This window comes from Cucurbita pepo, chromosome 6 (assembly GCF_057944985.1).
Source record: "Cucurbita pepo subsp. pepo isolate OVF chromosome 6, ASM5794498v1, whole genome shotgun sequence".
In the NCBI taxonomy this organism is placed as follows: Eukaryota; Viridiplantae; Streptophyta; class Magnoliopsida; order Cucurbitales; family Cucurbitaceae; genus Cucurbita; species Cucurbita pepo.
Genome location: NC_141803.1, coordinates 9,498,984 through 9,520,666, shown reverse-complemented (window position 1 = coordinate 9,520,666; position 21,683 = coordinate 9,498,984). Strand labels below are relative to the sequence as shown.

The following is a 21,683-nucleotide window of genomic DNA, read 5'->3' as shown; positions in this document are numbered from 1 at the left end:
CTTCCAACATAAAATTGCTCCAGCAAAGCACATTTAATCTCGAAGTTCTTATGATTAAGCCAACAAAAAGGAAAGTGCATCTCCTTGATATAGGTAGTAAGTTTCAATTCTTTTTAAGCATTTATTAGTCATCTGTACTTTGGGTCACTTTATCGGTTATAATCTTGGTCCATTCATGTACTCTCTTTTACTCGGGTATCACTCTACTCAAAACCCTTTCAGAATTAAGTAATATTTTAGGTTTTAACATTTTAAGAGTAACAAATTAGGACCAAAAGAAAATATGTATAATAATTGGAAATGCCAAGGTTAATATCATAAAATAAAACCGATATATGGAAAGAACTCATGTCAATTATCCTAAAAAAAGAAAAAATGAAGAAGGATGTCAATTGCAACTTTCTAATATGAAACCAACTAGCTGGCACAACATGTTTTAGTAAAAAAAATATCATTAAAGATTATTTGTGATGCTCATAAAGAAAGAAAAAAAAAAAACACATGTAAAACGAAAATGATCTTTACAAGATTATGAAACCAAAGAAACTATGTGGAAACAGAGGGAAGAGATCAAGGAGAAGTACCCGAGTAATTTCAATATTAAGACACTTTCGAGGACGAAAGTTTCATCTTGACGTGTATGATGTATGAACGAAAAATAAAAAAAAGAAAAAAAAGAAGCGAAACTTTGTGCCACGTTGCTAAAGCTGAGAAGTGGCGGGTTGGCCTCCACTATAAAAAAGGGAGGCCCCCCACTTCATTTTATCATCCTAAAATGAACGGTTCGAGCCAGTCAGAGAGTACACTTTCTGACGGCTCAAGGCCAAAATTTTGGTTGATTTTCTCGGACTCTTTCCTCCTGGTTTCAATTTTTAGAAAGCGTTCAAAGTTAGTATGTATGACTACCTTCTAGCTAGTTAAATTTTTTGAATCGAGTTTAAATTATTTATGCATGATGAGGCCTAGTTTAAATTATTAGGAGTCAGTTTCTGTGCCGTATTTGGCTTAGTTTAAATTACTGGGACAAAGTTTCTATGCAGTATTGGGCTTAGTTTAAATTAGTGGGAGTATGCTTTTATGCATAATTAGACTTAGTTTAAAGTATGGGGAGTAAGTTTTTATGCCTAATTAGGCTTAAGTTAAATTATTGGAATCCAATTTAAATTATTTATGCCTAATTAGGCAGAGATAGTTTAAACCATTAGGGGTAAATTTTTATGCATAATTAGATTTAGCTAGTTTGTGCGTTATGAAGCGTTATGTTGAAAGCATGAAAATGTTACGTTATGTCTTGTGAATTGCATGTATAGAATGATTTGAATTACATGTATAACGATAAATAACATGAAATATAATCCCGATATAAGCATGAACGATGTGATAATTGATATGAGAAATGGTACGATATCAATGAAATGATAGCGGGGGTTATATTTAATAATGTTGAAAATGAAAAAATATTGGGACCTCATGCATTAATGTTCGCTCATGCATTCGGGGATACCCGTATTCCTCCACGATGGTATGGGCGCGTACACCACAAGGCAGGATAACTTTCACTATGTTTTACGTAATGCTGCCGTGACAGCTACCGTTTCTAATAGGTATTCGACATAGAGAGCTACCAGAGCATGCTCGCCCGACAAGGAAAGGGGCCAAGGGTGTGCAAACCTACTCGTGGGTCCATACTCCCACGTAAAACATAACTCTTTTTCTTTTATCTTTTGCAATTATTTAGATTTTAGATATCTTACCTAAAATCAGAATCCATTGAAAATGGGAGTTAAATAAGAATCTAGGGTCATTACTCATTGTAAACACATCAAAAAATGAATGCTATGAATTGTCTTTATTTGATTTGTTGTTTACTTTTGCATCAACTTTTAATGTCATCATTTGTTTATCTCTCGAATTTCGAGAGTCACCTTAGAAAGTGACCATTCTTAATCAAAGGGAAGGAGAACTTCTAACAATCTATTGTAAGTCGAAGGCCAATGATTTAGGTAATAAGGTTGTTGCATCATGAAAAATTTTCAACGGCACCACCTTTATATATATATATATATATATATATATATATATATATATATATATATGTATACATATTTATATAATTGATAGCTTTTAAAATATAATATACAACCGAAAAACGTCATTATCGATATTCAACTTCTATGGCGATTTATAAAAATATAATTATAGTTTGAATGTTAAATTAGAAGTTTAATACGTTCAAAAAGCCCATAATTATTTCATGCTTAATGGTTTATACAACCTCATATAGTCTGAGTTATTATTTTTTAATTTCTTTTAGTAAAAAAAATGAGTGGAAAGTTAAAAAAAATTTTACCTCTTATTCCATGATTTTGTAACTTAATTTGTACTCATCTAACATAAATTTCTAATACAAGGAGCATATCCTTCCGTTCAAACAAGAATACTGTAACGACCCTAGATTTCTGCTTACCTAGAGTCACTATCATAAAATATAGATTTCGTCTTAAAACACTGCAATAGAGTTACGTGTTCGAAAACATCTTTAAAACGACACAACAAAATATTAAATGAAATAACTTAACACTATAATTAAAAACACTCTATTATAACCTAACTCTAAGAAAATAAATACAACTACCCTTTGCATGTTTCATGGTCTCGAATGGCTATGTAGTCGTTAGTCGTACAGAGGTGCGTTGCCTTTACCTGAAATAGCAGTAGCACATGACTTGAGTACTAAAAGAAATACTCGGTATGTGGCCCCCACTATTGCGGTTAGATGCAAACACATACAATCATGTGTAGGACCTATCGTATAATTCTATATTCCTTAGGTGTTCATACTAAACGAGTTACTGGGATGTGTATTTACTGTTGTACAAACGGTCCACACGTGCGAGTATGAACCCACCAGTCGGTTCGCACACCTCCGGGCCCCTTTCATGGTCACGCGAGCATTCTCTAGAGCGGTTGATGTCGAACACCAGCTAGGAATAGCGACCGTCGTAGCATTATGATAAACATGATGATCATTTTTCTGCCTCGTAGTGTACGTGTCTGTATCATCGTAAAATAGGGGTATTCCTGGATGCATGAATGCACAATGATGCATGAGATCCCAACATTTTTATTCATTATCATGTAAGACAACGCATTCCATTTTTCCTTCATATCATAATCTTTATCATAGTTTCCTTACATAAATTGCGGTTGTGCATTATGTCCACACATTTTTGTCGTATATCATTCATATCATGCATCGTGTCATATCATGTCATATCATACATACATCATATCGTCTGCATATCATGTACTATATCGCCAAACGTGTTATACAATAACATTTATCATATCATCAGTACGTCATCATATCACGTGTCATAACATTCACGTATCATCTCATAGTCACGGTGTATCACGAACATATCATGGACTTATCATCTCGTAAGCATATCACAGTCATATTGTTTTGTAAACACAGCACAGTCATATCGTTACATAAACATAACCTAGTCATATTCTTTCATAAACATATCATGGTCATATAATTTCATAAACGTATCATAGTCATGTCATTTCATAGACACAGTCTTATCATATCATTTCATAAATATATCATCGTCATCTCATTTCATAAACACATCTTAGTCATACTATTTCATACACATATCCTAGTCATATCGTTTCATAAACATATCATAGTCATGTCATTTTCTAAATGTATCCTAGTCTTATCGTTTCATAAACATATTCTAGCCATATTGTTTCATAAACATATCCTAGTCATGTCGTTTCCTAAACGTATCCTAGTCATATCGTTTCATAAACATATTCCAGTCATATCATTTCATAAAGATATCTTAGTCATATCGTTTCATACAGACACCATAGTCACATTGTTCCATAAACATTTCACACGTATCAAGCATATATCACGTATAGAACCATGAGGCACATGTCATGGTACGAACACCAACTTTTAACCAAACCGTTATTAAGGTCACTTACTTGGTTTGCATTAGTAGGTGGTATCCTTACACTCGAGTACAATTGACTATGTGAATTTTAGATCCCGACCTTAAGGAAAGTGCTACATATTAATTTATGCCATATTACTCGTTTCAAAACTACCAAATAATCTCTTTTTTTACAACTATTGTAGGTTACCGTTACTCTAAAAGTGTTGAGATTGAGTTATATCGAGGTTGAAAATGAAAATTGTTGTCATTTGTTAATCAAAAGTGAAAATAAAAACTCGTACAATTATGCTATAATTTTACTTATGAACATTCCTTGGAATACCATATTCACAATTGAGTCCTTACTTAATAGTCAATTATTATTATTCTCCCCAAAGAAAGAAATTCATGCGTTGTTCTTAAGAGCCTCAACACTGTCTCCATTTTCCTCTATTTCATCAAAGTAGTCCTATCGAGCATTTCCAGCCAACATTAGGGCAACCAACAAGAAGAGGGATGAATCAAGGGATAGAAATGCACCCCTACCCCGAAGACCAGTCATAGCGGTCGGGCATGCTGTCTCAAGATTGGGATGGACGTTGCGAGTCAAGTGAATTTGCTCGGTGACCGTAGGCCATACGAGCAAAGTTATAGTCAATCCAATAGTGAACCTGCAAACGTAGAGGTAGCTTGATTGATAACGTTTCCAAATCACTTTTTAGGTAACAGTTAAGAGTAAAGGATGTGATTTGGAAAGAGAAGTTACAGGGCAATGTTGAAGAAACTAGAGAAAATTGTGCTCTTAAAAAAGGCACCTCGGGGAACGGATTTTTTTCGTTGGTAAGGATAGAACAAAGAGAAGTATTCTGCAATTGAAGAAGCAAGAAAAAATGCAAGGGAAAGATATCCGAAGGCCACAGTTGGGTCCTTTGGATACTGACAGATAACAGTGCCTTTGCCTAGGATGGGAGTTCCAGATGCAGTCTGCCCATAAGCAATCACAACAAGAAAGGATAGTGACCATGCAGATGCAGTCTGTCCATAAGGAATCACAACAAGAAAGGATAGTGACCATGAATGAGGGAGCTTGGAAAATAATATGATATTGCATTGGAAAGGATAGTGACCATCAATGAGGGAGCTTGGAAAATTATATGATATTGCATTGGAAAGGATAGTGACCATCAACGAGGGAGCTTGGAAAATTATATGATATTGCATTGGTTGGGAGGTTCTCATCTTGTTGTAATTGTTTCAAATCAACAAATATCTACCCAATAAGAATCAAACAATTTGCGTTAATGAAAAAAGTGAGTAATTGAAGGGTTGATAAGAAGATTGTATTATGAAGAGCAAGAGTGCTCAATATACAGAGAGAATACAAAAAGATATTTAGAAAATCTACTTAAAAATCTGCTGAAAATCGGGTAACAAACATGTAAACAAATAAAAAACTAAATCAACTCCTAGCTATAAGGAGATTTAATAAGACACTAATTGACAGCAATCTAAACAAACCACGTGATCTTTAACCCTCCTTGTTTAGATGTTGTGAACTCCAAGCTTTTTCCTGAACACCACCTATCTTACTCCGATGATCTTTCTGTTTAGAGGTCGATCAACCAACTCCCTGGTTCTGTTTTTCTCGATCATCGAAAGCTCCTCCTCTGATAGGTGCATCATCAACCAAAGCATCTTGTCGTTCATCTTCAGACTCTTCTTGTCGTTCATCTTCATACTATTATAGTCGTTCATCTTCAGACTCTTCCCGTTACACTAATGATGGTACGGACGCGTACATTCGATATTATGTTCGCTATGATATCATGCAGGCCCTCCTTGTTTCCGTGTGTCCGATATTGTCTGTCATACGTATCCGACCAAGCTAGGCCCAGGGAGTTCGCATGCGTGCTCGCCTGGTGGGCCCACAGTCACGCACGTTGGCCATGCGTGGGAAAGTACCATGCATCCACCCAGCCCGGGCAAAGCAAGGGCCTAAGGCCATGGGAAGGAATGGAAGACAGGCCCCTCTCTCGTTTTCTTTCTTTTGACACTTGTGCTTATGTATGTGTATTGTATGCGATCCCATGCATCCTAATGTGTGATTATATGCTTAACCCCAACAGTGGGGCGACTTATTGGGCATTTTATATAATACTCAAGTCACGTGCTACCCATATATTCAGGTAAGGGAAACGCCCCCATGTACGGCTGACGGTGAACGCTGCGAAGGCCATGGAAGTCTTAAGGAGGGTTTGTAGTGTCGTAGGCGTCTTGTTTGGACTCTCTCGGATGATAGTTATTGCAATTATTTCTTCTAGTTATCTATTGATTATTTCTAGGTTAGGCTGTCGTTGTTGTTTTCCCCCAAGTATGAACTACTTATAATAATGAACGTATTGTCATTATTGAGACTGTCTTACATAAACTCTCGTTCTTTCGTTATACAAGTACAAGGTAACGTTGCTAATGAGGTTAGAGAAAATTAGGGGCGTTACACTCACTGACATCAATATAAACAAACATGTGATCTTTAACAATTTATGAACATAAGCTTACCTTCTTGTTCTCAGCTACGACTCCTAATATAAAGAATATCACATCTAAAGTTGCGACAGTAAGAGACAGGATCTTGACAGACACGACCATTGATCCCAAGATAAATGTTACAAAATAGTTTTTAGAAAAATGGGCAAGAGAACGGGAAGACTATGGAATGAGATTAGTGAATGCTTGATATGTATAATGCTCACTATGGTCCTATGCATATCTTAGAATCATGAATTAGGAATTAAAATATGGAATTAAATAGTTTTTCTTTTGTTGGGTTGTTTTTTTTGTTTTTTTTTTGTACTTTAATTAGGAATTATGTCTATTTCCTCTAAAATTAATTTCCTTATTATACTTTTACATTTTTAATTCAAAATGAATGAGTTGCAATCATTTATTTTTTAATTTAAAAAATAGCACTCTTCTATTTTTATTATAAACAATGTAACACTAGTAAAAAAAATAATAAAAAAGAATTAATTAATAATAACTAATTCCTTCCCTTGCCAACTCTCACACAACTCCGGCCCTAGAATACTCAACAAACTACTTATCACAAAACCATATACAAAAAGAAAAGAAAGAATTAGAAATAGAAACAAATAGGTTGGTTTATTTATATATTTTTTGGTTATTACCAATAACTCTTTTCTTCCCTTAGACTCTTTTTCAAGTATAAAAAGTGAAACAAATCAAGCAGAGATGTGTTCATACCCATCTCTTTTCCTCTTCCATTTCAAGAATATGAGTTTATTTTCAACACTTGCACTTTCTCTCTTAATTTCTTTGTTCTTTGCTAACCAATTCACTACCATGGAAGGATCATTCATCCAAAACCCAAAAATTATGGTCAAGATAACAAATGCTCTAAAATCTAAAAATCAGCTCACTCCTCACTGCAAATCTGGCAATGATGACTTGGGAGTCCACAAGCTGACACCTTGGGCTAGCTACGACTTCAATTTTCTTCCAAACTTATGGGGCACGACATTGTTTTACTGTACCTTTCAATGGCTTGGCTCGTTTCATTACTTCAATGTCTACATAGATAAGAGAGATAGAGATAATTGTGAAAGTAGTCTATGTTCGTGGAATATTAGTGAGAAAAATGTCTGTATGTTCAACTATAAAACCGATAATTATGATATTTGCTACAATTGGCCAGGTAAAACATCCATCTATCCATAAATTTCAAAGTTTGATTTTAATATTGAAATAAATAAATGTTTTTGATATGTTGTTTCCGTGGGATTTTTTTTTTTTTTTTAAAGCTTGATATGATTAGTACGAGTGAAATATAGACGATGTTAATTACCTATCGACATAAATTATAATATGAAACTTTGTGAACTTATTCTGGTCATGATTGATAATCAAAACAACTATATGAGATTGCGATATTGGATTAGAAGGATTTTGACGTAGGGTAAAGCTTGGAACCTAAAGCAAGTTAGGACGAAAGAAACACCTAAGGGAAACACCTCAAGACTCAAGACACTTCTACCACCCTCTAAGAAATTCATTATGAATCTATGACCTTCTAGAACAACTCATGCTTGTTATTACGATAGATTCATATGTTTACGAATGCATGCTACAACTTATGCCTCAAGGAATTATGAACATTAGAAACTTACAAGATTGAGAACCAAGAACAATACCATACAAGTTCTACAACTACCAAAGCAAGAAGAATGGTAGGTACCACTGAAGGATAAGGGACAAAGGTCCTAAAACTCAAAAACTCAAGAAAAAATCCTAAGTCCTCCCATGGTACAACATGTTCTTGACTCAAAATACGCTGTAGGTATTGATGTTGTAACATAGGGCAAGCACTGGGTGTTGGATTTCAAACTACGCTTCTTGGAACGCATGAAGCCTTGAGCGTAGGTATTCAGACTATGCTTCTTGGAACGCCTGAAGCCGCTTAGAATACGCTGGGTGCAAGATTTCAGACTACGCTTCTTGGAACGCATGTAGCCTTGAGCGTAGGTATTCAGACTATGCCGCTTGGAACGCATGAAGCCTTGGGCATAGGTATTCAAACTGTATCATAGGGCAAGCCCTTGATGCAGAATTAGAATACATTGTTTGTTACATAAGTAGCCTTCCTTGGATGTAGGTTTTCAGACTATGTTACTTGAAATGCATGAAGCTCTGGAGATAGGTTTTCAGAGCTTGTCGAAGGGCAAGCCCTGAGGCGTGGGTAAAGACTGTGTCAGTTGGAACGCATGAAGCCTTGGACACAGGATATCAGGTTCATGTCTAATACCGTAAATCTTCAGGGCAGAGTGTAGGAGAAAGAACCAAGAACCGAACAAGAACTTAGAAAGTACCAAGGACGAGAGAAAGATCATGGACTAGAACATGGATCAAGAACCAAGAACCAAGAACCAAGAACCATAGTACTAAATCCCTTAAAAGATAACAACGGTTTTAGAATCCAAGGACCAAGATCGTTAGGAAATATCATGATAAGAACTTATTAAGATATAATATTTGGAGAATATATTATAACAATTAGTTATGGAATATATCTTAGATATTCGTAATTCGTTAATATTTTTTCCTTTATGATTTGCTTAGTAGTATATTTTATTTTATTCTCAAGATTTAGTTAGTTTATATTTTTCCTTCTTTTTAGGTATTAGTTGGTAGCTTGTATCCTATTTAAACGTTGTGAATATTAATGAAGATTGCTCTTTCGATCCCAATTCTATTTCTCATTCTTAACATTGTATCAAGGAACCGATCTTGGTGTTCTTAAATATCATAACTTTCTTTATGGTGGAATCAGCCAAATCGAGCTTCAAAATTTCGGATGTTGACTTAACACATCATTATTATAATGATCACTCAGATCATCCATTATATTCTCTTGTTCCAATCAAATTAAATGGAACAAATTATCAATCCTGGTGTCAGTTAGTTCTACATGATCTTATTGCCAAAAGGAAAATTGGCTTCATTGATGGCACTATTGAAGAACCGTCTCAAGATGCAAATTCAACCGAATTTGAACTCTGGAATCAATTCAACAGTATAATAATATCTTTGTTAACTCATTCAGTTGAAGCAGATATCGCTGATGGAATTATTCTCACAAAAGAATGCTCCAGCAATTTTTCAGATACAAATGTCGATAACAATGATGTCATAGGGAACCATGGCACTGTCAGCATATTTCACCAAGCTCAAAGCACTCTGGGATGAATTGGAAGCGTATCGCATGTTGAACATAACTCTCTGTGGGAAACACTTGCACTCTTTATTAAGACCAATCGAGAAGAGAATACAAGACACTTTGTAGAATGCTACTACTTTATAATGCTTGGAATTTCTTGGGATGAAAAACTAGGTAGGGTCGAGGGGTATTTATACTAGTCCCTAGGCAATCTAGACCTAACAAATGTAAATCTTTTTCCTAAAATATCGAGATGTCTCTCCTAAAACATCTAGTATATTTCCTAAAATCTCTACAAAAATACATAGGCAATGGGCTAGTACAATTATTGGGCTTGACTCTATCGGGCCAGTGATAATATTTTAACACTCCCCCTCAGCACTAGTTCTCAATCGCCGCACCATGTCAAGCTGACAGAGAAAACTCTCGTGTTTGCCCGTATTCGACTCTTTTGTAAACAAGTCTGCCACTTAGTCATCTGTCTTGATCTGCTGCATCTCGATTTCTTTCTTTAGAACCTTCTCTCGAATGAAATGGTACTGCACCTCCACATGCTTTGTTCTAGCAATTTTCTGCTAGGCGAATCGCAGATTGGTTGTCGCAATGAAGTGATATTGGATACTCAATTTTCTGGTGCAAATCTTCCATCAAGAGTTTCAACCATGTACTTTCCTGAGCTGCTCCAGCCGATGCTCTATACTTTGCTTCTATAATTGATAAATGATACTGTTGGTTGTCTCTTGCTACACCAAGAAATTGTTCCCAAACCAAACTTGAACACATACCTAGTGGTTGACCTCCGAGTATCGTGGTCTCCCTCATAGTCAGCATCACAGTATCCAACTAGCTTGCAGTCTTTGCTTCTTTTGTACAAAAGACCATAGTCGATTGTACCTTTGACATATCTCAAGATCCATCGAGTTGCATCTAAATGAGGCTTCTTTGGACTTTGCATGTACCGACTCATAACCCCAACTGCATAAGAAATATAAGGCCGAGTTAAAGTTAGGTACAGTGCTATGCACTCTACATAGTACACCATTTTAACTGCTGTTTATCTTATAAATAGAACACCATCACCATTGTTATCGAAATAGACACCAATTGAAGCACTCTACAAACGACCACCTACATTTCACCATCTTAAAGGCAAAAATTTGAACCTCGGGCGATTCCTTGTGTTTTCGTAGGATATCCTTGTGGTCACAAAGGTTACAAGTTGTGTGACATGCAATCTAAAAAAAAAAAAAAATTATCAGTCGTGATGTTAAATTTTGTGACGATGATTTTCCTTTTTCATCAGCTTCATAAACTTTGACATTAGCTCCTTCAACTCCCATTTTACCACTTCAAGATTCATACTACTCAAACATCCATTCTAGCCCTCCCCCACTTTCTATTCCTTCACCTACTACTTCGTCGACCCTTCGCCTTCTATTCCTTCTCTAGATTCGCCCACTAATTCTAATCTTATCCCACCTGATACGTCAATTCCACTCCGACGTTCTACTCGTACCAAACAGCCTCCAGCTTGTTATAATGATAATGAGATGTCTTTTGGAGCCAATCATTTAACCTCTAGCTCAAGTCCCTACACTGGCACCAGGTACCCCCTTCATGATTACCTTTCATTTTCTCGTTTTTCACCTACTCAACGTACTTTTCTAGCTCTTATTACAGCCCAGACAGAACCTAAAACCTATGATGAGGCAGTTGGCGACCCATTACGGCAGCAGGCTATGAATGATGAAATTGCAGCTTTGAAACGTAATCGTACTTGGTCTCTCGTTCCTCTACCACTTGGCCATGAAGCTATTGGCTGTCATTGGGTTTACAAGATTAAACACAACTTTGATAGTTCTACTGAACGTTATAAAGCTCGACTGGTAGCAAAGGGATACACTCAGGTTGAAGGTGTTGATTACAAAGAGAAGCTTTCTCCTACAACGAAACTTACTACACCTCGTTGCTTACTCACTATTGCTGCTGCTCGAAAATGGTTCGCTCATCAGTTGGATGTTCAAAATGTCTTTCTCCATTATAATCTAGACGAGGAAGTCTATATGTCTTTACCATCAGGTATTCGCCGACAGGGGGAGAATACAGTATGTCGACTCCATAAATCTCTTTATTGTTTAAAAATGGCTTCTCCAATTTGTGCTCCATATTCTCTAACCAATACACAAAATGTAGGCTACACTCAGTCCAAAGCAAATTACTCTTTATTTATTAAGAGTAAAGGTACTTCTTTCACTGCAACTCTTATCTATGTTGATGATATTCTATTGACAGGCAATGATCTCAAAGAAATTCAACATCTCAAGACTAGTTTACTTGAGAAATTCCTTATCAAAGATTTAGGGAATTTGAAATATTTTCAAGGCATTGAATTTTCTAGGTCTAGAAAAGAAATTTTTATCTCCCAAAGGAAGTATGCTGTAGACACTTTTCAAGACACATGTCTTACAAGAGCACGTCCAAAAAGATTTCCTATGCAGAAAAATCTGAAACGTTCTCTAAGATAAGGAGAGAAATTGAATGATCCAAGTAAATACACACGGTTGATCGACAGATTAATATATTTATCCGTTACTAGGCCTGACATAGTGTATTCAGTTCGTATGCTTAGTCAATTTATGCATGAACCAAGAAAATCACATTGGGAGGCTAAAGGAAAATGGCAAGTGACTATTTACTGAGTATGCTTAGTCAATTTATGCATAACCTCGATAGGAGGTCGTTTACTGAGTATTCTTAAAACACTCAAGCCTCGTGCTACTATATTTTTCACATAAAGGCAAGGCGCCTCTGTAAGACTGACGGAGGCTTCACAACCACGAGTTCGTGACACGTGCATAGGATAGTTTCGCATAATAATTTAATAGTATAGGTTAGTATATGTTGAGTAGTATTTTCATTTGACAATAGTATAGATTAGTATAGGTTCAATTGTATTTGCATTTGACAATAGTATAGATCAGTCTTGTCTGAGTTGTATTTGCAGCTAATAAACTGTAGGTTGATTTGTATTTGTATTTAATAAAGTTTAGGTTGAGTTGTATTTGCATTTAATAAAGCATAGGTTAGTATAGGTTCAGTTGTATTTATAATTATTAGATCATTTGTTAGTATAGGGCGTTTAATTCAATAATGTTTTTCATTTTTTCTTTGTATTTGTTTATTCCCGATGTAATAAATGAGGCACGAAGTTAATGTTGAATTTATAATAAGGGTTCATTAAAGTAATTCCGCATTAACTATCGGGTTAAATCTGAAGTAACGGTCTTGGGTTAAATAGGAAAATTTAGGATGGAAATCTCTCCTTAAAGATGCGTTTTAAACCCGTGAAGCAAACGATATTACATAACGTGCCAAAGTGGACAAAACGGACAATATTGACTAGCTATGAATTTGGATGTTTGAACATTCGACCACACCTTTTAAATTTTGATTTTGTTGTGATTCTCTCCTTATTAATCATATCTATTTTTCTTATGGTCTAAAGGGAATAAAAAATTGATAAACATCCTTAAAAAAACCCATTCATAACTCTGGCTTAAATCTCTCCTTTACAAGGGTAATTAAGGAGAAAATATAGAAAATGCAACGGTCTAGTTTGTGTTTAAGCAACTTTGTTTTTTGATGTCCACCAAAAATAGCAAATGAAAAAGAATCGATATTTATAACTATGCAACAAATATGGATATCCAACCTCAAAACATTCATAGGAATTAATTTTTAGAGTGGATATCAACCTTAAATCAGCTTCTCAAACAGCTTTAACAGGATGTTCAAAACAGGTATTTATTTTTATTTTTATTTTGCTATATAATGAACCAAAATCCAAATGATTAAACATCAACAAAACAAATTTGAGCATTTTAATAAAATGAAGACTCTAACAAGCTTCGGTATTACCTTATTGTTTGCTTTGGAATCAAGCATTATTATCAACACATGTTTTGCAGGTTCCAACGGACAAGCTGTAGTGGAAGATTGGCATTTACCAGAAGGCAAATGGCAAGTGACTATTTACAATTATCAAACAAACTCAGTTTTAAATGCTCATTGCAAGTTAAAAGACGACGATTTGAACGAACAGGTTTTGGACAAGCGAGCCCAATTCCACTGGAGATTTGAAATGAACTTTTGGCATACGACTTTGTATTGGTGCAATTTTAACAGTTCGAATGGACATGCTTCGTTTCAGGTGTTTTGGCCAGAGAACTCGCATTGGCTTTCTGAACGATGCAACGTTAAAAACTGCATTTGGGCAGCATTTGATGATGGATTTTACTTAAAAAATCTTCATTTGGGGAAGTTTGAATTGATACACCCTTGGGAAAAATGAAGTAAAATCTCCCTCACTCGTTTTGTACAACAAAACCTACTTTTTTTTTTTTTTCCTTTTATGTTTGCTTGCTTTCACATGTAATAATTCTAGAGAGAGTCGTGGGGTGTCTTTATAGGCTTAAATATGTTGCATATTTAAGTCTAATAAAATGGGAGGAATCTTTTGGGAATTTATAGTTCTTTGGATGTTGATAATTTGGTTGGGTTTCAAGTTTCTACTTGTATCTACCCATGTGCAAGCTTTCAAACTCAGGATTTGGCCGTCAATGGCCCTAATATTCCCCTAACAATATTGTAAGGTTATTTACTTCTCGCTTCTAAGAGTGAAAACTATCTCCACAGACAAACATGAGTCCTTCCCGCATGTCTTTTCCTCACTCACATGTTTGCTACGAAAATTCTCAAGAGGTCTTCCAACATAAAATTGCTCCAGCAAAGCACATTTAATCTCGAAGTTCTTATGATTAAGCCAACAAAAAGTAAAGTGCATCTCGTTGATATAGGTAGTAAGTTTCAATTCTTTTTAAGCATTTATTAGTCATCTGTACTTTGGGTCACTTTATCGGTTATAATCTTGGTCCATTCATGTACTCTCTTTTACTCGGGTATCACTCTACTCAAAACCCTTTCAGAATTAAGTAATATTTTAGGTTTTAACATTTTAAGGGTAACAAATTAGGACCAAAAGAAAATATGTATAATAATTGGAAATGCCAAGGTTAATATCATAAAATAAAACGGATATATGGAAAGAACTCATGTCAATTATCCTAAAAAAAGAAAAAATGAAGAAGGATGTCAATTGCAACTTTCTAATATGAAACCAACCAGCTGGCACAACATGTTTTAGTAAAAAAAATATCATTAAAGATTATTTGTGATGCTCATAAAGAAAGAAAAAAAAAACACATGTAAAACGAAAATGATCTTTACAAGATTATGAAACCAAAGAAACTATGTGGAAACAGAGGGAAGAGATCAAGGAGAAGTACCCGAGTAATTTCAATATTAAGACACTTTCAAGGACGAAAGTTTCATCTTGACGTGTATGATGTATGAACGAAAAATAAAATAAATAAAAAAAAGAAGCGAAACTTTGTGCCACGTTGCTAAAGCTGAGAAGTGGCGGGTTGGCCTCCACTATAAAAAAGGGAGGCCCCCCACTTCATTTTATCATCTTAAAATGAACGGTTCGAGCCAGTCAGAGAGTACACTTTCTGACGGCTCAAGGCCAAAATTTTGGTTGATTTTCTCGGACTCTTTCCTCCTGGTTTCAATTTTTAGAAAGCGTTCAAAGTTAGTATGTATGACTACCTTCTAGCTAGTTAAATTTTTTGAATCGAGTTTAAATTATTTATGCATGATGAGGCCTAGTTTAAATTATTAGGAGTCAGTTTCTGTGCCGTATTTGGCTTAGTTTAAATTACTGGGACAAAGTTTCTATGCAGTATTGGGCTTAGTTTAAATTAGTGGGAGTATGCTTTTATGCATAATTAGACTTAGTTTAAAGTATGGGGAGTAAGTTTTTATGCCTAATTAGGCTTAAGTTAAATTATTGGAATCCAATTTAAATTATTTATGCCTAATTAGGCAGAGATAGTTTAAACCATTAGGAGTAAATTTTTATGCATAATTAGATTTAGCTAGTTTGTGCGTTATGAAGCGTTATGTTGAAAGCATGAAAATGTTACGTTATGTCTTGTGAATTGCATGTATAGAATGATTTGAATTACATGTATAACGATAAATAACATAAAATATAATCCCGATATAAGCATGAACGATGTGATAACTGATATGAGAAATGGTATGATATCAATGAAATGATAGCGGGGGTTATATTTAATAATGTTGAAAATGAAAAAATATTGGGACCTCATGCATTAATGTTCGCTCATGCATTCGGGGATACCCGTATTCCTCCACGATGGTATGGGTGCGTACACCACAAGGCAGGATAACTTTCACTATGTTTTACGTAATGCTGCCGTGACAGCTACCGTTTCTAATAGGTATTCGACATAGAGAGCTACCAGAGCATGCTCGCCCGACAAGGAAAGGGGCCAAGGGTGTGCAAACCTACTCGTGGGTCCATACTCGCACGTAAAACATAACTCTTTTTCTTTTATCTTTTGCAATTATTTAGATTTTAGATATCTTACCTAAAATCAGAATCCATTGAAAATGGGAGTTAAATAGGAATCTAGGGTCGTTGCTCATTGTAAACACATCAAAAAATGAATGCTATGAATTGTCTTTATTTGATTTGTTGTTTACTTTTGCATCAACTTTTAATGTCATCATTTGTTTATCTCTCGAATTTCCAGAGTCACCTTAGAAAGTGACCATTCTTAATCAAAGGGAAGGAGAACTTCTAACAATCTATTGCAAGTCGAAGGCCAATGATTTAGGTAATAAGGTTGTTGCATCATGAAAAATTTTCAACGGCACCACCTTTATTTATTTATATATATATATATATATATATATATATGTATACATATTTATATAATTGATAGCTTTTAAAATATAATATACAACCGAAAAACGTCATTATCGATATTCAACTTCTATGGCGATTTATAAAAATATAATTATAGTTTGAATGTTAAATTAGAAGTTTAATACGTTCAAAAAGCCCATAATTATTTCATGCTTAATGGTTTATACAACCTCATATAGTCTGAGTTATTATTTTTTAATTTCTTTTAGTAAAAAAAATGAGTGGAAAGTTAAAAAAAATTTTACCTCTTATTCCATGATTTTGTAACTTAATTTGTACTCATCTAACATAAATTTCTAATACAAGGAGCATATCCTTCCGTTCAAACAAGAATACTGTAACGACCCTAGATTTCTGCTTACCTAGAGTCACTATCATAAAATATAGATTTCGTCTTAAAACACTGCAATAGAGTTACGTGTTCGAAAACATCTTTAAAACGACACAACAAAATATTAAATGAAATAACTTAACACTATAATTAAAAACACTCTATTATAACCTAACTCTAAGAAAATAAATACAACTACCCTTTGCATGTTTCATGGTCTCGAATGGCTATGTAGTCGTTAGTCGTACAGAGGTGCGTTGCCTTTACCTGAAATAGCAGTAGCACATGACTTGAGTACTAAAAGAAATACTCGGTATGTGGCCCCCACTATTGCGGTTAGATGCAAACACATACAATCATGTGTAGGACCTATCGTATAATTCTATATTCCTTAGGTGTTCATACTAAACGAGTTACTGGGATGTGTATTTACTGTTGTACAAACGGTCCACACGTGCGAGTATGAACCCACCAGTCGGTTCGCACACCTCCGGGCCCCTTTCATGGTCACGCGAGCATTCTCTAGAGCGGTAGATGTCGAACACCAGCTAGGAATAGCGACCGTCGTAGCATTATGATAAACATGATGATCATTTTTCTGCCTCGTAGTGTACGTGTCTGTATCATCGTAAAATAGGGGTATTCCTGGATGCATGAATGCACAATGATGCATGAGATCCCAACATTTTTATTCATTATCATGTAAGACAACGCATTCCATTTTTCCTTCATATCATAATCTTTATCATAGTTTCCTTACATAAATTGCGGTTGTGCATTATGTCCACACATTTTTGTCGTATATCATTCATATCATGCATCGTGTCATATCATGTCATATCATACATACATCATATCGTCTGCATATCATGTACTATATCGCCAAACGTGTTATACAATAACATTTATCATATCATCAGTACGTCATCATATCACGTGTCATAACATTCACGTATCATCTCATAGTCACGGTGTATCACGAACATATCATGGACTTATCATCTCGTAAGCATATCACAGTCATATTGTTTTGTAAACACAGCACAGTCATATCGTTACATAAACATAACCTAGTCATATTCTTTCATAAACATATCATGGTCATATAATTTCATAAACGTATCATAGTCATGTCATTTCATAGACACAGTCTTATCATATCATTTCATAAATATATCATCGTCATCTCATTTCATAAACACATCTTAGTCATACTATTTCATACACATATCCTAGTCATATCGTTTCATAAACATATCATAGTCATGTCATTTTCTAAATGTATCCTAGTCTTATCGTTTCATAAACATATTCTAGCCATATTGTTTCATAAACATATCCTAGTCATGTCGTTTCCTAAACGTATCCTAGTCATATCGTTTCATAAACATATTCCAGTCATATCATTTCATAAAGATATCTTAGTCATATCGTTTCATACAGACACCATAGTCACATTGTTCCATAAACATTTCACACGTATCAAGCATATATCACGTATAGAACCATGAGGCACATGTCATGGTACGAACACCAACTTTTAACCAAACCGTTATTAAGGTCACTTACTTGGTTTGCATTAGTAGGTGGTATCCTTACACTCGAGTACAATTGACTATGTGAATTTTAGATCCCGACCTTAAGGAAAGTGCTACATATTAATTTATGCCATATTACTCGTTTCAAAACTACCAAATAATCTCTTTTTTTACAACTATTGTAGGTTACCGTTACTCTAAAAGTGTTGAGATTGAGTTATATCGAGGTTGAAAATGAAAATTGTTGTCATTTGTTAATCAAAAGTGAAAATAAAAACTCGTACAATTATGCTATAATTTTACTTATGAACATTCCTTGGAATACCATATTCACAATTGAGTCCTTACTTAATAGTCAATTATTATTATTCTCCCCAAAGAAAGAAATTCATGCGTTGTTCTTAAGAGCCTCAACACTGTCTCCATTTTCCTCTATTTCATCAAAGTAGTCCTATCGAGCATTTCCAGCCAACATTAGGGCAACCAACAAGAAGAGGGATGAATCAAGGGATAGAAATGCACCCCTACCCCGAAGACCAGTCATAGCGGTCGGGCATGCTGTCTCAAGATTGGGATGGACGTTGCGAGTCAAGTGAATTTGCTCGGTGACCGTAGGCCATACGAGCAAAGTTATAGCCAATCCAATAGTGAACCTGCAAACGTAGAGGTAGCTTGATTGATAACGTTTCCAAATCACTTTTTAGGTAACAGTTAAGAGTAAAGGATGTGATTTGGAAAGAGAAGTTACAGGGCAATGTTGAAGAAACTAGAAAAAATTGTGCTCTTAAAAAAGGCACCTCGGGGAACGGATTTTTTTCGTTGGTAAGGATAGAACAAAGAGAAGTATTCTGCAATTGAAGAAGCAAGAAAAAATGCAAGGGAAAGATATCCGAAGGCCACAGTTGGGTCCTTTGGATACTGACAGATAACAGTGCCTTTGCCTAGGATGGGAGTTCCAGATGCAGTCTGCCCATAAGCAATCACAACAAGAAAGGATAGTGACCATGCAGATGCAGTCTGTCCATAAGGAATCACAACAAGAAAGGATAGTGACCATGAATGAGGGAGCTTGGAAAATAATATGATATTGCATTGGAAAGGATAGTGACCATCAATGAGGGAGCTTGGAAAATTATATGATATTGCATTGGAAAGGATAGTGACCATCAACGAGGGAGCTTGGAAAATTATATGATATTGCATTGGTTGGGAGGTTCTCATCTTGTTGTAATTGTTTCAAATCAACAAATATCTACCCAATAAGAATCAAACAATTTGCGTTAATGAAAAAAGTGAGTAATTGAAGGGTTGATAAGAAGATTGTATTATGAAGAGCAAGAGTGCTCAATATACAGAGAGAATACAAAAAGATATTTAGAAAATCTACTTAAAAATCTGCTGAAAATCGGGTAACAAACATGTAAACAAATAAAAAACTAAATCAACTCCTAGCTATAAGGAGATTTAATAAGACACTAATTGACAGCAATCTAAACAAACCACGTGATCTTTAACCCTCCTTGTTTAGATGTTGTGAACTCCAAGCTTTTTCCTGAACACCACCTATCTTACTCCGATGATCTTTCTGTTTAGAGGTCGATCAACCAACTCCCTGGTTCTGTTTTTCTCGATCATCGAAAGCTCCTCCTCTGATAGGTGCATCATCAACCAAAGCATCTTGTCGTTCATCTTCAGACTCTTCTTGTCGTTCATCTTCATACTATTATAGTCGTTCATCTTCAGACTCTTCCCGTTACACTAATGATGGTACGGACGCGTACATTCGATATTATGTTCGCTATGATATCATGCAGGCCCTCCTTGTTTCCGTGTGTCCGATATTGTCTGTCATACGTATCCGACCAAGCTAGGCCCAGGGAGTTCGCATGCGTGCTCGCCTGGTGGGCCCACAGTCACGCACGTTGGCCATGCGTGGGAAAGTACCATGCATCCACCCAGCCCGGGCAAAGCAAGGGCCTAAGGCCATGGGAAGGAATGGAAGACAGGCCCCTCTCTCGTTTTCTTTCTTTTGACACTTGTGCTTATGTATGTGTATTGTATGCGATCCCATGCATCCTAATGTGTGATTATATGCTTAACCCCAACAGTGGGGCGACTTATTGGGCATTTTATATAATACTCAAGCCACGTGCTACCCATATATTCAGGTAAGGGAAACGCCCCCATGTACGGCTGACGGTGAACGCTGCGAAGGCCATGGAAGTCTTAAGGAGGGTTTGTAGTGTCGTAGGCGTCTTGTTTGGACTCTCTCGGATGATAGTTATTGCAATTATTTCTTCTAGTTATCTATTGATTATTTCTAGGTTAGGCTGTCGTTGTTGTTTTCCCCCAAGTATGAACTACTTATAATAATGAACGTATTGTCATTATTGAGACTGTCTTACATAAACTCTCGTTCTTTCGTTATACAAGTACAAGGTAACGTTGCTAATGAGGTTAGAGAAAATTAGGGGCGTTACACTCACTGACATCAATATAAACAAACATGTGATCTTTAACAATTTATGAACATAAGCTTACCTTCTTGTTCTCAGCTACGACTCCTAATATAAAGAATATCACATCTAAAGTTGCGACAGTAAGAGACAGGATCTTGACAGACACGACCATTGATCCCAAGATAAATGTTACAAAAGAGTTTTTAGAAAAATGGGCAAGAGAACGGGAAGACTATGGAATGAGATTAGTGAATGCTTGATATGTATAATGCTCACTATGGTCCTATGCATATCTTAGAATCATGAATTAGGAATTAAAATATGGAATTAAATAGTTTTTCTTTTGTTGGGTTGTTTTTTTTGTTTTTTTTTTGTACTTTAATTAGGAATTATGTCTATTTCCTCTAAAATTAATTTCCTTATTATACTTTTACATTTTTAATTCAAAATGAATGAGTTGCAATCATTTATTTTTTAATTTAAAAAATAGCACTCTTCTATTTTTATTATAAACAATGTAACACTAGTAAAAAAAATAATAAAAAAGAATTAATTAATAATAACTAATTCCTTCCCTTGCCAACTCTCACACAACTCCGGCCCTAGAATACTCAACAAACTACTTATCACAAAACCATATACAAAAAGAAAAGAAAGAATTAGAAATAGAAACAAATAGGTTGGTTTATTTATATATTTTTTGGTTATTACCAATAACTCTTTTCTTCCCTTAGACTCTTTTTCAAGTATAAAAAGTGAAACAAATCAAGCAGAGATGTGTTCATACCCATCTCTTTTCCTCTTCCATT

The 21,683-nt window shown here is 35.3% G+C and overlaps 2 pseudogenes; both read right to left on the bottom strand.

Annotated features, from left to right (window-relative positions):
- Positions 1-4,362: 4,362 nt before the first annotated feature.
- LOC147792281 (uncharacterized) lies at positions 4,363-6,605 on the bottom strand (annotated as a pseudogene).
- A 12,198-nt stretch (positions 6,606-18,803) lies between these two features.
- LOC111784621 (uncharacterized) lies at positions 18,804-21,046 on the bottom strand (annotated as a pseudogene).
- Between the last annotated feature and the right edge of the window lie 637 nt (positions 21,047-21,683).